Source organism: Puma concolor, chromosome E2, assembly GCF_028749965.1.
Source record: "Puma concolor isolate L17-30 chromosome E2, mPumCon1.1.hap2, whole genome shotgun sequence".
NCBI classification, from domain to species: Eukaryota; Metazoa; Chordata; class Mammalia; order Carnivora; family Felidae; genus Puma; species Puma concolor.
Genome location: NC_141681.1, coordinates 39,572,659 through 39,590,758, shown reverse-complemented (window position 1 = coordinate 39,590,758; position 18,100 = coordinate 39,572,659). Strand labels below are relative to the sequence as shown.

Here is an 18,100-nt window from a genome sequence, read left to right as displayed (position 1 = left end):
AGAGAGAGAGAGAGAGAGAGAGTCTGACATGACAACCCTGTAGTCCTAGGCCTGGATTCTTATATGACCATCATAGTGGAATCAGGTCACATGAGGTGTCTGGTTTACCACAGTCTCCAGCACACCCTACTAATCACCCCAGAACTGGGCCCTGTGGCTATTTGAGTGTGACTCCCTGGTATAAGCAAGCCTATAAATCAAAATGTTCCTCATCAGCATCAACATTTTGGTTTTATAAGGGTCAAAGACAGTGGACAAGCTTCTGTGAACAAAATAAACACATTTCTTGCTCTTATAGGGCAAGGTAAAATAAAACCAGAATCAATGGAAGGAGTTTGTTTCCACAGAGTACCCAATTTAGCTATTTGAGCTGTTAGTGTACATTTCAAGAACCAGAACTATTGTTTCCTAGTCACTGGTCTCTACACACACTAGCCTGAAATGTTTGTTACCCTGACACAGTACATCTGCACAAGGACTCAGAAGGCTTAAGGGCTTTGCTCCACCTTCTTACCAGGGGAAAGTAGAATTCTCCCTACAGAGCTTGTCCTATGAGCCCCTGTGAATACTCAGCTTTCCATTATAGGTCCTCTCAGGTTGCGGGGAAGGGGAAGGTGGCATTAATCAAGGAAAGTGAAAGACAGAAGTTAGAGAAACTTGCTCATTAAGTCATTCCTTCAACAGACATGCAATGAGTTCCCCCTGTGTGCTAGTGTGCTGGCTGATTTTAAATCCAATTTAATGCCTAAGCACAAGATGTATTGTCTTTGTCCTCCTCTCACCCAGGAGAACACAGCCTCTCACTCACCAACCCTTCCTCTTCCCTTCCTTCCTCCCTTCCTGCCTGCCTTTCTCCCTCCCATTCCTTCATACGTTCTTTCCCTCCTACCTCTGCTTCCTCCCTTCCTTTCTTCCTTCTTCCCTTCTTCCCTCTCTCCCTTTCTTCCTTCCTCTCTCCCTTCCTTCCTTCCTTCCTTCCTCCCTCCCTCCCTCCCTCCCTTCCTTCCTCCCTTTCTTCCTCTCTCCCTTCCTGCTGCCTTTTTCCCTCCCTCCTTCCTTTATACCTTCCTTACCTCCTTCCTCTGCTTCCTCCCTCCCTTCTTTTCTTCCTTCCTTCCTCCCTTCCTTCCTTCCTTCCTTCCTTCCTTCCTTCCTTTTCCCCTCTATCCTTCCCTTTCTCCCTCCCTCCCACCTTTCCTTCCTTCCTTCCATTCATATATTCATTCAACATCTAAAGTAGTGCAAGGTTGTGTAACCATCACCACTACTTAATTCTAGAACATTTTCATCACACCCCAAAGAAATGTCTTACCCATTAGCAAACAATTCTCATTCCCTTCTACCCCCAGTCCTTGGCAACCACTAATATACTTTCTGTCTCTATGGATTTGTCTATTCTGGATAAGTGGAACCATACAATATTTATCTTTTTGTGTCTTCTTTCTTTTACTTAGCATAATGTTTTCAAAGTTTCTCCATGTTGTAGAGTATCAATACTTCATTGCTTTATATGGTTGAATAGTATTCCATTGTATGGATATACCACATTGTATTTATCCATTCATTAGTTGATGCACATTTGGGTAGTTCCACTTTTTGAATAATAACTTATGTGAACATTCATGTACAAGTTTTTGTGTGAACAGTATTTGGGTAAATATCATGAGTGGAATTGCTGACTCATGACAATTCAATGTTTAACATTTGGAAGAATTGCCAAAGTTTTCCTAAGTGATTATACCATTTATGTTGCCATTAGTAATATATGAGGATTCCAATTTCTCCACATCCTTTCTGACAATCACTATTGCCCATGTTTATGCATTTATTTATTGATGTATTGCCATATTAGTAGATGTAAAGTGGTATCTCATTTTGGTTTTGATTTGTGTCTTCCTGGTGACTAATGATGCTGAACATCTTTTCACGTATTTATTGATCATCTACATATCTTTGGTGAAATGCCTATTTAAGTCCTTTGAGCATTTTTAAATTGGGTTATTTGTCTTTTTATTGTTGAGCTGTAAGAGTTCTTTATATATTCGGGATAAATCCGGATCAGATACATGATTTGCAAACATTTTCTCCCGTCCTGTATTGTCTTTTTACTTTCTACACAGCATCCTCCTTTGATGCAAAAAGTTCTTAAATTCTATGAAGTCTGATTTATCCACTTATTCTTTGATTGCTTGTGACTTAGGTATCATATATAAGGAACTACTGCCAGATCCAATGTAGTAAAGGTTTGGAACTTTTTGTTTCCTCTAAGAAGTTTCCTCTAAGAACTTCATAGTTTTAGCTGTTACTGATAGGTTTGAATTAATTATTGTGTGTGGTATAAGTTAGGGTTAAAATTCATTCTTCTACATTTTGATGTCTGTTTAAGCATTGTTTTTGAAAAGACTATTTTTTTTATAATTCTTTGAATTGTTTTGGTACCCTTGTTGGAAATCAATTAACGGAGATGTGTGGGTTTATTCCTAGACTCTCAATTCTTTTTATCTGTTTTTGTTTTTATTTTTATCCCAGTACCACATTATCCTGATTAATGTAGATTTGCAGTAAAGTTTGAAATTGGGAAGTGTGAGTACAGAATCCTTCCTTATCTATAGATGATACAATTCAAGACCCTCAGTAGATGCCTAAAATCATGGACCCTATATATGCTATGTTTTTTCCTATACATACATATCTATGATAAGCTTTAACTTATAAATTAAGCATAATAAAAGGCTAACAACAATAACTAATAATAGAACAATGGAACAATTATAACAAAATACAGTTATAAAAGTTATGTGAATGTGGTCTCTCTCTCTCAGGATATCTTATTGTACTGTATTCACTCTTTATGATGATGTGAGATGATAAAATGCCTATGTGATGAGAAGAAGTGAGGGGAATGATGTGGGCACTATGATGTAGTATCAGGCTATTATTGACCTTCTGGCAGGATATATCAGAAGAGGGGTCATTTGCTTCTGGACGGTGGTTGACCATGGTAACTAAAATCACAGAAAACAAAACTGCATACATGGGAGGGCTACTGTACTCCAATTTTGTTCATTTTCAAGATTTTTTCACTATTCTGGGTACCCTGTCTTACCATATGAATTTTAGGACAACTTGCCAATTTCTGGGGAGAAAAGGGGAAAAATGAAACTAGAATTTTAATAGAGATTGCACTGACTCTGTAGATCAATTTGAGGGAGTTTTTCAGTTTTAACAGTAAGTATTCTGATTCCTGAATACAGGATGTCTCTCCATTTACTTAGAACTTATTTAATTTCTCTCACCAATGTTTTATAATTTTCAGTCTACAAGTCTTCTTTTTTTCATTAATATTTTTCTAAGCATTTGATTCTTTCTTATGCTCTTATAAATCAAATTATTTTCCTAATTTCATTTTGGATTGTTTATTGTAAGAGTATAGACATACAACTGATTTTTGTATATTCATCTTGTATACTGCAACATTGCTGAATTCACTTATTAATTCTAATATGTGTGGGGAGGTGTATTCCTTAGGATTTTATATATAAGGTCATGTCACCTATAAATATGGTCTTAATTCTTCCCTTCCATCTAATATCTTTCAACTAATTTTCTTGCCTACTTGCCCTGACTAGAGCCTCCAGCACAATGTTGAAAAGGTTTTCACTGATGCCCTTTGTCAGGCTTAAGAAGTTTTCTTCTGTAAGTATTTGTTGAGTATTTCTTGACATGAAGGGTATTGAGTTTTGTCAAGTGCATTTTCCTGTCTCTGTTGAGATGATCATGCAGTTTTCCCCTTTATTCTATTAATATGTTATGTTACATTGATAGATTTCCTATATTGAACCAAACTTAAAATCCTGAGAAAAATCCCACTTGTTTGTGGTATGTAATCCTTTTTGTGTGCTAATGGATTCCTCAATAATATTGAGATATTATTGACATATAACATATATAAGTTTAAAGTATATGCTATGATGCTTTGATACACATATATACTGTGAAATGATTACCACAATAAGGTTGGTTAACATATCCATCACCTCACATAATTACCTTTGTGTGTGTGTGTGTGTGTGTGTGTGTGTGTGTGTGTGTGTGTTGAGAGAGAGAGAGAGGCAAGGGCTCTTAGCAATTTTTAAGTATATTATACAGTACTGTTAACTAGAGTCACCATGCTGTACTTTAGATCCTCAGAAAATATTCATTTTAAAACTTGAAATTTGTACTCTTTGACCAACATCTCCCCATTTCCTTCACCTCCCTCCAGTACCTGGCAACCACCATTCTACTCTGTTTCTTTGAGTTCAGCTTTTTTAGATTCCACATATAAGTGAGATCATACACTATTTGTCTTTGTCTGACTTATTTCACTTGGATAAGGACCTCAAGGACGAGCCATGTTGTTGCAAGTGGCAAGCTTTTTTTTTCTATTTTATGGTTGAATAATATTTCATTGTATATATAGCTCACAATTCTTTATTCATCAATCAGTGGACACCTGGGCTATTGTGAATAATGCTGCAGTGAACATGAAGTACAGATCTTTCTTTGAGATAGTGATTTTGGTTTTTACATATATACCCAGAAGGGGTATTACTGAATAATATGTTAGTTCTATTTTTAATTTTTTAAGGGAACTTCATTGTATTTTCTGTAAGGGCTTCACCAATCTACAGTCCTAACAACAGTGCCCAGGGATTTCCTTTTCTCCCCATATTCACCAACACATGTTATCTCTTGCCTTTGTAATAATAGTCATGGTGTGAGGTTAATAATAATAATAATAATAATAGTGTGATGTGTGAGGTTTTCTCCTCATGGTTTTCATTGGCTGTTCCGTGATTATTAGTGATAGTAAGCATCTTTTTGTGTACCTGATGGCCATTTAGATATCTTCTTTGGAAAAAAAAATTGTTCAGCCTCTCCACCTATTTGAATTTGATTATTTGTTTTATCCTCTTGAGTTGTATGAGCTCTACATATATTTGGCATATTAACACTTGATAAGATATATGGTTTGCAATTATCTTTTCTGTTTCATAGCTTGCCTTTACATTTTGTTGATTGTTTCTTCTGTGTGCAGAAAGCTTTTTAGTTTGATGTGCTCCAACTTGTTAATGTTTTTATTTGTTTCTAGTGTTTTTGGTGGCATGTCCAAAAACAGCATTACCAAGGTCAAAGAGATTTTTCCTGTTTTTTTCCCAAGGGTTTTATGGTTTAAGGCCTTATATTTAAATCTTTAATTCATTGCAACTGAATTTTTGTGTGTGAATTAAAATTTTATTCCAATTTTATTCTTTTGTATGTGAATATCCACTTTTCCTGATAACATTTTTTTGAAGAGACTATCTTTTCCCCGTTGAATATTCTTGGTTCCTTTGTCAAATATTAGTTGACTGTAATGCAAGGGTTTATTTTGGGGCTCACAATTCTGGTCCATTGGTCTATGTGTCTGTTTTTGTGACACTACTATACTGTCTTGACTCCCTTAGCTCTGAAATATAGTTTGAAATCAGGAATTGTGATGCCTCCCATTTTTTTTCTTCTTTCTCATGATTGTCTTAGCTATTTGGGCTCTTTTGTGGTAGCATAAAAATGTTAGGATTGTTTATTCTTTTTCTGTGAAATAATGCCATTGGAATTTTGGTAGAGATTGCACTGAATCTATAGATGGCTTTGGGTAGTATGGACATTTTAACTGTAAATTCTTCCAGTTCCAGAACACAGGATATCTTTCCATTTATTTATGTCTTCTTCAATTTCTTTTATCAATGTCTTGCAATTTTCACTGCCTTGGTTAAATTTATTCCTAAGTATTGTATTATTTTTGTTGTTGTTGTAAATGAGTTTTATTTCTTTTTTTCCTTTTCAGATGGTTCATTGTTAGTGTATAGAAATGTAACTTAACTTTTCATGTTGATTTTGTATCCTACAACTTTACTGAATTTATTGATTAGCTCTAACAGGTTTTTTTTTTAATGGAATCTTTAAGGTTTTCTGTATACAAGATCTTGTCATCTGCAAATAAAAACAACTGTACTTCTTTCTGATTTGGACACCATACGTATATATATATATATTTTTCCCTATTTTCTCTGACTAGGATTTCCAACTCTATATTGAATAGGAGTGGCGTGAGTGGACACTCTGTCTTATTCCTGATCTTAGTGGGAAGCTTTCATCCTTTTACCACTGAGTAGGACATTAGCTGTGGATATTTCATATATGGCCTTTATTATGCTCAGGTACTTTCTTTATATACCTAATTTTTAAAGAATTTTTATTATGACAGGATGTTGATTTTTGTCAAATGCTTTTCATGCATGTATTGAGACGATCATATGATTTTTATTATTCATTTTGTTAATGTGGTGTATCACATGTATTGGTTTGTATATGTTGACCCATCCTTATATCCAGTGATAAATCCCACTTGATCATGGCATGTGATTCTTTTAAAATGCTATTCAATTTACTATGCTATAATTCTGTTGAGAATTTTTGAATCTAGGATGCAATTATTCATTAAATATATTAGCCTGTAAATTTTTTTCTTGAAATGTCCTTATATTATTTTTGTATCAGGGTAACGCAGGCCTCCTAAAATGAGTTGGGAGTGTTCTCCTTTCTTCAATTTTTGGAAGAGTTTGAGAAGGATTGTTGTTAATTTTTCTTTAAATATTTGGTAGAATTCACCAGTGAAACTATCTTATCCTGATCTTTTTGTGTTGGGAAGTTTTGATTACTAATTCCAATCTCCTTACTTATTATTGATCTGTTCAGATATTCTACTTATGATTCAGTCTTGGAAGGTTGTATGTTTCTAATAATTTATCTATTTCTTCTAGGTTATTCAATTTGTTTGCATAGTAGTGTCTGATGATCTTTTGTATTTCTGTTGTGTCAGTTGTAATGTTTCTTTTTACATTTCTGATTTTATTTGCTTCTTGCCTTTTTTTTCTTAGTGTAGTTTAAGGTTTCAATTTTGTTTATCTTTTCAAAAAGTCAGCTCTTATTTCATTGATATTTTCTATTGTTTTTCTTGTCTCTATATCATTTATTTCTGTTCTAATCTTTGCTATTTTCCTCCTTCTAAAAACTTTGGGCCTAGCTTATTCTTTTTGTTCTAGTTCATTGAGGTATAAACTTAGGGTATTTATTTGTGATCTTTCTTCTTTCTTAATGTAGGCATTTATTGCTATAAGCTTTCCTCCTAGAACTGCTTTTTCTGCATCCCATAGATTTCGGTATTTTGTGTTTTCATTTTCATTTATTTCAAGATATTTTTGATTTCCCTTTTGCTTTCCTCTTTGACCTATTAATTATTAAGAAGTGTGTTATTTAATTTCCACACGTTTATGAATTTTCAGGTTTTCCTTATGTTATTGATTCTAGTTTCTTACCATTTTGGTTGAAAAAGTACTTGGTACAAGTTTCATTGTTCTTACATTTTCAGGACTTATTTTTGGACTTAACATATGATCTGTCCTGAGTAATATTCCTTGTGCATTTGAGAAGAATGGGTATTCTGCTGCCATTCGGTTGAATGTTCTGTATATGTTTATCTGAAAATCTATCCTTCCTACACTCCATAATGTGCCTTTTCTTATTTATGTGCTTTTCTCAAGTCCTAGAATCCCTCACCCACAATCTTTGGCTCTTGTGAAGGTATGTTTGTGCACATATAGTTGCTCAAATTGATGTTTATGGGGGAGAGACATGAGTGATAGAAATCTCTATTCCACAATTTACCTCACAATCTATGTGCTATTGGATTTTATTCACTGGTATTTTATAGAGAATTTTGTATCTCTATTTGTGAGGAATATTTTTTCTGTAGTTTCCTTGTGATATATTTGTCTGGTTTTGGTATCAGAGTGTTACTGGGCTCAGAGAATATATTAGAAAGTGTTTCCTCCTCTTTTGTTTTTAGAAGAGTTTTTGAAGAAGTGGTGTTAATTAAATTGGTGTTAATTTAATTTCTTTGCTTCTCAGAGGTCTACCTAAGTTTTTTTATTTCTTTTCAAGTCAGTTTTAGTAACTTGTGCCTTACTAGAAATTTTTCCATTTCATCTAGGCTATCTGATTTGTTGGCATACAGTTTTTTGGGGAATGCCTTAATTTCTCCTTCATATTGAAGAATAAGTTTTCTAAATATAGAATTCTTCGTTGGCTGTCTTTCTTTTAGAACTCTGAATATGTCATCCCTCTGCCTTGTGACCTCCATGGTTTCATATGAGAAATCAGCTGTTAATCTTATTAAGAATCCTTTGTGTGTCATGAGAATCCTTTGTGTGTCTATTTCTGCTGTGGAGATTTTCTTTTTGCCTTTGTCTTTCAACAGTTTTATTACATTGTGTGGATCTATTTGAATGTATCATACTTGAATTTTTTGAGCTTCTGGGATTAATGTTCTTCATTAAATTTGGGAAGTTTTTGATCATGATGTCTTCAAATATTTATTTTGTCCCGTGTTTTCTCTTTTTCTTCTGGGACTCCATTATGCACTTATTGGCACTCTTGATGGTGCTCCACAGGTCTCTGAAGCTATTTTAATTATTCTATATGTTTTATTCTCCATTCCTCACACTGGATAATCTTAATTGATCTATTTTCAAGTTTGCTAGTTATTTCTTCTCTCTGCCCAACTCTGCTGTTTTACATTTCAGTTACTTTTAAAATTTGTATTTGGCTCATTATTTTTTGATTTATATCTCTTTACTGATATTCAATATTTGGTGAGCCATCATTCTCATGTTTTCCTTTAATTGTTTAGACATAATTTTTTTTACTTGCAAATATTTAAAATAGCTGATTTAAAGTTTATGTCTTGAGTTCAATGTCTGGGCTTCATCTGGTACGGCAGTGTACTGTCTTGCAGGCCCAAAAGCTGGACTTCTCCTGACCTGAGGCCACTCTTGGTTGAGGCCTGGTCTTGGGAGAGCAAGAAGATGGGGTTTTTTTCTGGCCCCAAATTACTTTCTTTCCTTGTCAAAGCAACTCTCTCTGGAGGAGATGCTGTCAGGGAAGAGGAGAGAAAATCCCCTTTTCTTTGGCATTGGATAGACAAATGGTGTTGCTGCAGATGTGCACTTAACTCACACTTGGAAAAGGGGGAGAGATGGAGAAGGACAGAAGCATAAACAGGGTAAGCAATTCTGCCTGCAACACTCCCCACCCCCCACCACCCCTTGGCATGGGCAGGCCCCAAGGTAAGCATGGATAGAACCAAACTCTCTATCCTTCCCATCAATGTGGTTTTGTATGCACCTCTCACAGCAGGAGTTCCTCACTGCGCACAGAGTGACCATTGCATTTGAATCTTTGTATTTTCTATATAAAGTGACTTAAACACAAACCAACAATTCTGTTGCTTTACCAAAGAACAGAATCTATTACAACATCTGTTGGAAGTTTCCAAAATTCATTTTTAGAGCAATTTTCACCTTCTGTGATGACTTTAGCACCTACCTGCCATGAAATACATAACTTCACAGTGGTGGCTTGATTCAGCCTTGGTCCCTGTACCCTCTTGTATTATTTAGGTAGACCAAGAAAGGACTCACATCACATCTAACATAACAAATGAGAGAGAGAGAGACAGAGAGAGAGAGACTGATTTACTCAGACCTTCTCCACCTCAACAGTCCTTTGCCTCTTCTCCCTTTCCTAAAGACAAATGCAAATTAAATATAAATGCATGAATGGTTGCCAACTGGTATTATTACTTAAATCTGACTCTTTTTGGTCATTAATCCTGCAAATATGTCTATTCTTAGATGGCTGCAATTAGCAATTTGCTGCTTGTCATAACAATCATTAGAAGCAGAAAATATTATCAAATGATTTACAGAGAAAATAATCTGGGAACTTTTGTGATTTTTTTCCATACTGTTAGGATCAAGTATTGGCTGAGCCCAAGTACCTGACAGGATCTGGGGCTGGTCAGGGGTCTGGTTGTGGGGAGCAGTTACATGACTGAAAATAAACATTTAAGAGAATTGATCATGTTTTAAAATTTTATTTATTTATTTTTTTTTTAATTTTTTTTTTCAACGTTTTTATTTTTATTTTTTTTGGGACAGAGAGAGACAGAGCATGAATAGGGGAGGGGCAGAGAGAGAGGGAGACACAGAATCGGAAACAGGCTCCAGGCTCTGAGCCATCAGCCCAGAGCCCGACGCGGGGCTCGAACTCACGGACCGCGAGATCGTGACCTGGCTGAAGTCGGACGCTTAACCGACTGCGCCACCCAGGCACCCCTAAAATTTTATTTATTTTTTAAAGGGCATGGCTTCTTGATGGGTAGAATAAGAGGATCAGATTAGATCAGTAGTTTCCAAATGTCAGCCCAAGGATCGGTTTGTTGACCACTGCAAAATAAGAAAAATAAGGACAGGTAGTGTTTACACATATAAAGTCAAATTTATCTGATGCAAAGGACTTTCTTTTATTCCAAGATTATATTCTGGTGGTGAGTGATAGTAGATGGCAACTTAAAAAAATGCCTTGGATTAGCAAAATAAAATAAGTGAGCAACTTGGTACTGGTAAATCCCTAAATTGCTTTAGTCTTATTCCCTGCAACTCTTATCTTCAATGTGGATCCCAGGCTCTGAGCAACTTACCTTTTCTGTGCAAACTTTGGTACTCTCATGCACGTAAAAATGATGTGGTTTCCCACTTTTTCCTCCCAGAGAATTTGTATTCACTCTCCAAGACTCTGAATGTCATTTCCTCTGAGAAACCTGTCCTCATGACTCTCACTCAAACTCACCCCCACTGTTCCTTCTGTGTTGCTGAAACTCTGAGTACCTATTTCTAGTTTGGTATTTGGGAACTTGTGTTGTAGTTTTTTGTTGCATTTCTGTTTCCCCCACGAGATTTGGAAAGCTTGAAGAGGATGAGGTGGGATCTGTTTCTTTCTTATCTTTGTAGCCTTGAGTCCACCACTGGGATTAAAACACAAATGTTCTATCAGTCAGGGCCCTACAGAACACAGATGGAACACTCAAATCAGAGCAACCTGAAGAGATTGTGATAAGGACTGTTTACAAAACTGTCTACAGGGTATAGATTTAGAAGCCACAAGGAATAGTGCAGGAGCGTGCATATGGGAAGCTCACCATATCCGGAAATAAGGCAGGGAGGATGGTGTGGAGAGTCACCTGGAAGGAGCTGAGACACATCCACAGATGCAATCAGGCTACAATTACAAGCAGGGAGAGAGCTAAAGAACAATAGCTGGCCTTTCTTTCTCCTTCTACACTCCTTCAGGGACTGCACATTCAATGGAACCCAGCCAGAGGACAGGGGGCAAGGCAACCTGTTACTGTTGTCCCAGTAGGTTGGCTTTGCCAGAGCAAGAAGAAAAAGGTGGAGAGTGAGCCTGAGGAGTGAATGGAAGACATTCAGCATAGTAATGCTCAGCAAATGTGTTTGGAATAAATGGCTGTGTTCCTAAGCAGGTCAGTGGCCCATGCAAACCTTTATGCTTAGAGTGAAGTGACAGTGTTGACGATGATAACAGTGACAATGGAAATGGTGTGGTGATGTTGATGATGATTTTTGTAAGATAGCGGTGGCAGTGATGTTGCTGTTGCTGCTGGTGGTGATAGTGCTAATGATGGAGGTGGTGGTGGTGCTGGTGGTGGAAGTGATTGTGTCAGCAGTGGTGCTGTTGCTGATGGTGCTTGTGGTGCTGGTGATGATAATAATGAATTGCTTACATTTATTTAATATTTACTATATGCCTGGGTGAGCTAAACATTTTATATACTTCATTTCATTGAATCCTCATGACCCTATGAGATGGGCATTATTATTATTCCCACATTAGAGATGAAGAGATGGAAGCTCAAAAAGATCAAAATACCTTGCTAATGGTCACACATCTGGAATGGGTGGGAGCCTGTTCCAGCCTAAGTGTAGGACTCCAGAGCCCAAATGTTCACCATTGCACCCACTGCTTCGGTCTCAGACTGTTTTGCATGTGCATGCCAGCTCAATTCCTGTACTTTGAAATCTTTGACACCTTCCCAGTAATCAAGATCTTAAATCCTGAATCTCAAATTCCAGGCCCCTAATTACGGGTCCCTTCCAGTCTTACCTTCTAATATTCCTACCCGTAAAGCTTACTTCACCTCAGCAAGGCCAAATATCTCCTAAACATCCCTACCTCCATGTGTTTGTTCATGCTGTTCTGTCTGAAATTAATTCTCACCCCTTCTTCCAATCCCCTGACTTTTCCTTAGATCACAGTCCTATCGTTTCTTTAAGATTCAAATTAAAATCACTGCCTGCATCCAGAATCCATCCCTGCCTGCCTTCCTTCCTTGCTCAGGTAGAAACAACCTCTAATGTGTCTGAATCTCCACATGAAAGTGTCTGGAAATTTATTAAACAACTTGGATTATGGTTCCTCCAATTCTTGCTTTTTCTGCACTACTAAACCTGGCTCTCTGAAATGGATTACATTTAGTCTATCTCCATTTTCTCCCGTTTACAGTTACTGCCCAGTGAATATCTGATGAAGAATATAATCTGAAGCCCTTTTCACTCATTGTTTTTAAATCACAATGAGACTTAGTCACTTCATCTACTCATGAATCCATTTATCCGTCTGTCCGTCCCTCCTTCCCTCCATTCAGCCATCTCTCCATTCAGTCATGAAACATAGTAAGATAGAAGTTGGATACATCAACAATGAAAAAGGAGCTCCATTCTGTGCTGGTTGGCTGTGAAGTCTGGTTGAGAATGTCACCTAGAGACTGAGACACACTTAGTATGGGGAGGAAAAGTGTATGTGCTTGGAGTCACACAGAGCATGGACACAGTTATGTTTCTTTTACATAGGAGCTTGTAACCTTGGGCAAGTTTCTTAACCATTCTGAGCCTCCAATTCCTCATCCATAAGATGGTCTGTAAGTTCCAGTATAATGCGAGGACCCAGATAGCTCGGGCCTGAGACAGGATCTCATTTGAAAGAAGCACAGATCAAAGAGGAACTGAAACCTTTGTCCCTATATTTCCAAAATATTCAAAGGCTCCAATTACATTTCCATTGAGATCTCGAAAAAATTCCCTCTCTCCTGCTTATCTCCTGGAGATAAGCCTTTCCTACTTTAAAGGCTCTCTTCCCTCCTCTCCACATAGTCCTCTTCTTCTGCCCCTTTGACCAGAATTATTTTTGGCCCTGCGAATTCTCCTTGATATGCTGGACATGCCCCAGGCCCTTCCTACAGGCACCACTCTCTGGGGGCTGAAGATCTTTTTCCTCGGACTCAGTCTACCTGCTGCATTCCCATTTCTCTGCTAAAATACCTTCTATACCAATGCCCCCTCACCAACCAGTATAAGTATGAGGATTGGAGATTAGTTGAAAAGGGCCCACAGCACAAGGCCTAGCAGTCAGGAAGCCTCACACACTGAAGCCTTTCATAGTCTGGAGAAAACGAGGCAGGCTTCATGGAAGAGGTGTACCTCAACATTAGCTAAAAGATGGAGAAATGCCCCTGAGAATTTCCAGAAGGGCTGTCTACTGCCCCCACGAGTGGCTCTGGGCTCTCAAGGATTTCTACATGAATCCACTTTCACATAGAAGGGTGGGTTTCTTTACAATTTTTTTTTAGTTAAAAAATTTTAAAGATAATATATTCTTATGGTCCATAAAGTGAAACTCTGTCAAAAGTACACATAAAGAAGTCCTGCTTCTACTCTTGTCTCTACTCACCTCCTCTGAGCCTCTGTCTCTATAGGTAATCACTTGTATTAGTTTTTGGAGCATGTGTCCAGTGTTTTATATAATTAAAGAGGAAGTAATACCTAGGCATAACACAAAATCCAGCCACGAGATATTGCTGTGTTGTGGGTAGAGATTTTCTTCCCATGCCCACTACTGCATTACCCCTTTCCAGAGAGACCCCACCACCTGAGCCTTCTGCTTCCAGAGATATTCTATGCATAAACAAGCATATAGGCATAGATATACTTGTGAACACATTTGTAAACTTTTTTATTGAAGTGTAGTTGACACACAGTGTCATATTAGTTTCAGGTATACAACATAGTGATTCAACAATTTTATACCTTATGCTATGCTCACCACAAGCACCATCTGTCACCACATAACACTATCACAATACCATCGACTATACTCCCTATGCTGTACCTTTTATCCTTGTAACTTATGCATTTCATAACTGGAAGCCTGTATCTCCCACCTCCCTTCACCCTTTTTACCCATTCCCCACCTCCCTCTTCTCTGGCAATCATAAGTTTGTTATTGTTATTTATGAGCCTGTTTCTGCTTTTTTTGTTTGTTTGCTCATTTTTTAGATTTCACATATAAGTGAAATCATATGGTGTTTGTGACATTTGTACATCCTTTCCACAAATAGCAGCAGACTATACACACTGTTTTGCAGCTTCCCTTTTTCTACTTTGCAATATATCTTGGGAAATGTTTCTTCTCAGTTTATAAAAATCTGGCTTATTCCCTTTTTGGGCTGTCAACGCTTCTTCAGTCTGGATATTCCATGATTTATTAAACATTAAAGCATGTTAAGAATCCTATTGACACATTCTTAGGTTGCTTCCAGTGTATGCTATATAAACATAAATAAATATGTTTGAAAAGCCATAACTATCCTTGTGCATATATCATTTTGCACATGTGTAAAAGTGAAGCTGTGTAAAAGAAATTGAATAAAAGTCATAAAAGTGAAATTGAAGAGTCAAAGGCATTTATATTTTAAATTCTGATAGATGTTGCCAAATAGATCTTCTTATGAGTCCAGATAAGCTAGATCATACTGTGGCAATAAACAGCTCAAATCTCCGTGGTTTAAAATCACAAAGGTTCATTTCTCATTGCCACTTCATGTCCATCACGGACCCTGGGGACTCTGTTCTGCATTGTCCTTTTGTTGAGGCACAGGGAGACAGCACAGCCACAATCTGGATCAGCTGTGTTCACCACGGCAGAGGGACCATTTTATAGGACATGTGCTGAATCACATGCTGGTTTTAAAGTTTTTGCTTTAAAGTAACACCTTCATATTTTATTGGTCAAAGCAAGTCACACAGGGTGGATCAGTGCAGTCCCGTCATGTGTCTGGAAGAAATGCCAGGCACACGAGGAGCTCTGCAGAGACCACCTCACTTTACCCGGTCCCCACAGCAAGTGAGGAGACCTGGGTGCCACACCCTCCCCAGCACAGTGTCTCAGCAAACTCCCTGATTTTGCCTCGTTTAACAGCTGATAACTCTTCTTATGAAATTTAACTTCATAGAAGCTTCTTTTATGTATTTCTTCTTTTGTTTAAAAAACCTTACTTAAAAAAAATAAGCACAACCTTAAAATCATTATCTGTACAGAGACATGTAAACTGGACAAGGCGCTCTCAGCAATCACTCCATGAACCAGTCATGTTTCTGATGTTGGGTGGGTCTCTGCCCACTAGGGGTGCTGGGCTCCGCCAGGTGCCAAGGGCATAGGTGCTACGGAGACAGATGTGCGATGTTGCCTCCAAAACCCGACCTCCAGTGCCCTGAACAGCCCAGAGAGCCATCAGCTTCTGTAGCTCTGTGCCCAGGGATCTGCATTTGTGTCAAGGGTGTGTTTTTCCTTTTGTTCCACAAGATGACTTGTTCTTGCTGACACTTAGAAAGAGCAGAGATCCAGATTTAACACGTAACCCTCTTGTTATCATGGTAACAAACATACCCTGCTCTGAACACTCACCCCGAGAGGTTCTACAGGGGTCTGCCTCCCCTCCACAGGTAGTTCTTGTGGCCACATGTCCATTTAGGTCCTAGAAAAAAGAGAAAGGTTTAGTTTCAATACCTTTGAAACTAAAGGGACCCATTCACATGAAAGGATTTTTAAAGCCGCTTTGAAGTATGACTGACATACAAAAAACCATGCATATTTAATGTATACAATTGAATGGGTTTGGAGATAGATATACATCTGTGAAGCCATCATCACATTCTATGCCATAAACATATCCATCACCTCCCAAACTTTCCTCCTGACTTCTTATTTACTATTATGTGATAAAAACGGTTAAGATTGATCTTCTTAGCAAAATTTTAAGTAAACAGTACAAACACAAAGGAGTTTTTGATGATGGTGGCAGAAGTGTGTCTAGGTGCATTGAATGTGTGTGTGTGGATGTGGGGCTTTGAGACTACCTGGATAGAAATAGTTTTTGTCCCCAGGGACATATTGAGGCCCATCAGTTCTGGCTTTCTTGCCACAGAACAAGGCAGGCAGCACCAATGGTGTATGCTACACTTAATTTGCAGAACTTGTAAGATTCAGGAAAACAAGAATTGACAGAAACATCCAATTTTACCTCAGGACAACATGTAAGTTATATTCCAGTATTCCTCTTCATTTCTAACGACCTTTTCTGGAAGGGCTGGATGATTCAGTAGAGCTGGCGGAGGAGGAACGTCGGTAGGAGCCTCACAGTCAGCCTTGGTTGCTGGACTGGAAAGTGGTGAATGCCACTGCCTATCCGCATGTGCGTTAGCTGCAGTGCCAGTGCAGGGGGACTGGAAAGCATCCTTCCCTGCTCAAATCAGGGACACTGGTTGGGTTGTTTCTATTTTGGGCTTACAATTGTCATGACCTATGTATCCACTTTTAAAAAGGAATCAAAGGGGCGCCTGAGTGGCTCAGTCAGTTAAACATCTGACTCTTGGTTTCATCTCAGGTCATCCCATGGTTCGTGAGTTTGGGCCCCGCATCTGGCTTTGTGCGCTGATAGCATGGAGCCTACTTAGGATTTTCTCTCTGTCTTCCTATCTCTCTCTGTCTTTCTCTGCCTCTCCTGGCTCATGAGCTGTCTCTCTTTCAAAATAAATAAATAAACAAATTTAAAAAAATAAAAAATAAGTAAAAAGGAATCAAAGCAGGAAGAAGGCAGTATTACCACACAGAGTTTGGTGGGTTGTGGGTGAAATCCAGTTTGCAGATACATTATTTTGGTTCTCACAAAGTGTTTCACAAGTTTTAAAAATTGGTTTTCAGCTTTAAAAATATAGGAGATGTCACATAAAAAATCAACATTCCTGGTTTCTACTAAAAAAATGGAATTTCTATCAATATTGAGACTTAATCCCACATGGCACATGCTGCTAGGGCTCAGTGTCCACTTCTCCCTCTGATGGGGCATGGACATGAACTCTGCAATTTGCCACAGTCTTCACTTCTCCCTATTGTTTACTCTGGCATTTTCACTCATTTGTGGTACCATCTAGCCCTGTAGGCATTTGAACCTTTGTCCTCTTGTCATAAACAGTGGTATAGATTAAAGGTGTTTTAAAAGCAATAGATACTGAAGTTAATTAATTTCAGCCCTTTGGCACAGACCCAAAATAGGGCACTAAGACTTAATACTAAGAGTTCCATGCAGTGAGAGACTTATTTTTTTCTGGTATTGACCCAAGGCCAAGGCTCAGAAATCATCTCCTGACACCTCTATCTGCTCAGGGCCTAGGTCATTGTATTAGTTCAGAAGTAAGTGGGGCAGATGCACTTTACTGCTCTTGCTTTACAGATGAAGCAACTGAGGTTCAGAGAGCTTGGGGTACTCACCACAGGTCACCCAGTAAGGTAATAACAATTATTTGTGTATTCTTAAGGTTCCGGCTCCTCTCTTTGTCATGACCAGCCCACCACCTGTACTGTTATTTACCTAAATTTTTTTCTTTAACTTGAATATATGCAAAAAGGAATACATCTGTATGTTATTGTAATGGAATACAATTCTATTCTTTTGTAATGGAAACTGGTATAATTTGCCATGGATTGGCAAATCTGAATATAATGTGGATGGATATTCAGGCATACACATTTTCTAATTTTCTCCCATTCTCCCTCCCTTCCTCTTCCCCTCCCCAACTATTTTTGTACTTCCTACAGAGAGAGAATGGCAATGCCAGTAGCTGGCAAAGGCCCAGGGGAATTATGGTTCGTTACAGATGAAGATAAGCTATTTCAGCACGTATGCTTTGGGTGTTTGAATGGAGACTTCCTCTATGGGCCTTCAGACACTGTTATTCTGTTGGCAAAGAGGATGAAGCTAGGTGCC

At 38.0% G+C, this 18,100-nt stretch overlaps 1 long non-coding RNA gene across 1 annotated transcript; it reads right to left on the bottom strand.

Annotated features, from left to right (window-relative positions):
* Window positions 1-10,260: 10,260 nt before the first annotated feature.
* LOC147573498 (uncharacterized) lies at window positions 10,261-16,550 on the bottom strand. Its single transcript, XR_015244537.1, has 3 exons — window positions 16,358-16,550; window positions 15,742-15,811; window positions 10,261-10,370 (listed from the first exon to the last, which is right to left on the bottom strand). It is a non-coding gene; the product is annotated as an uncharacterized LOC147573498 (long non-coding RNA).
* Window positions 16,551-18,100: the final 1,550 nt, after the last annotated feature.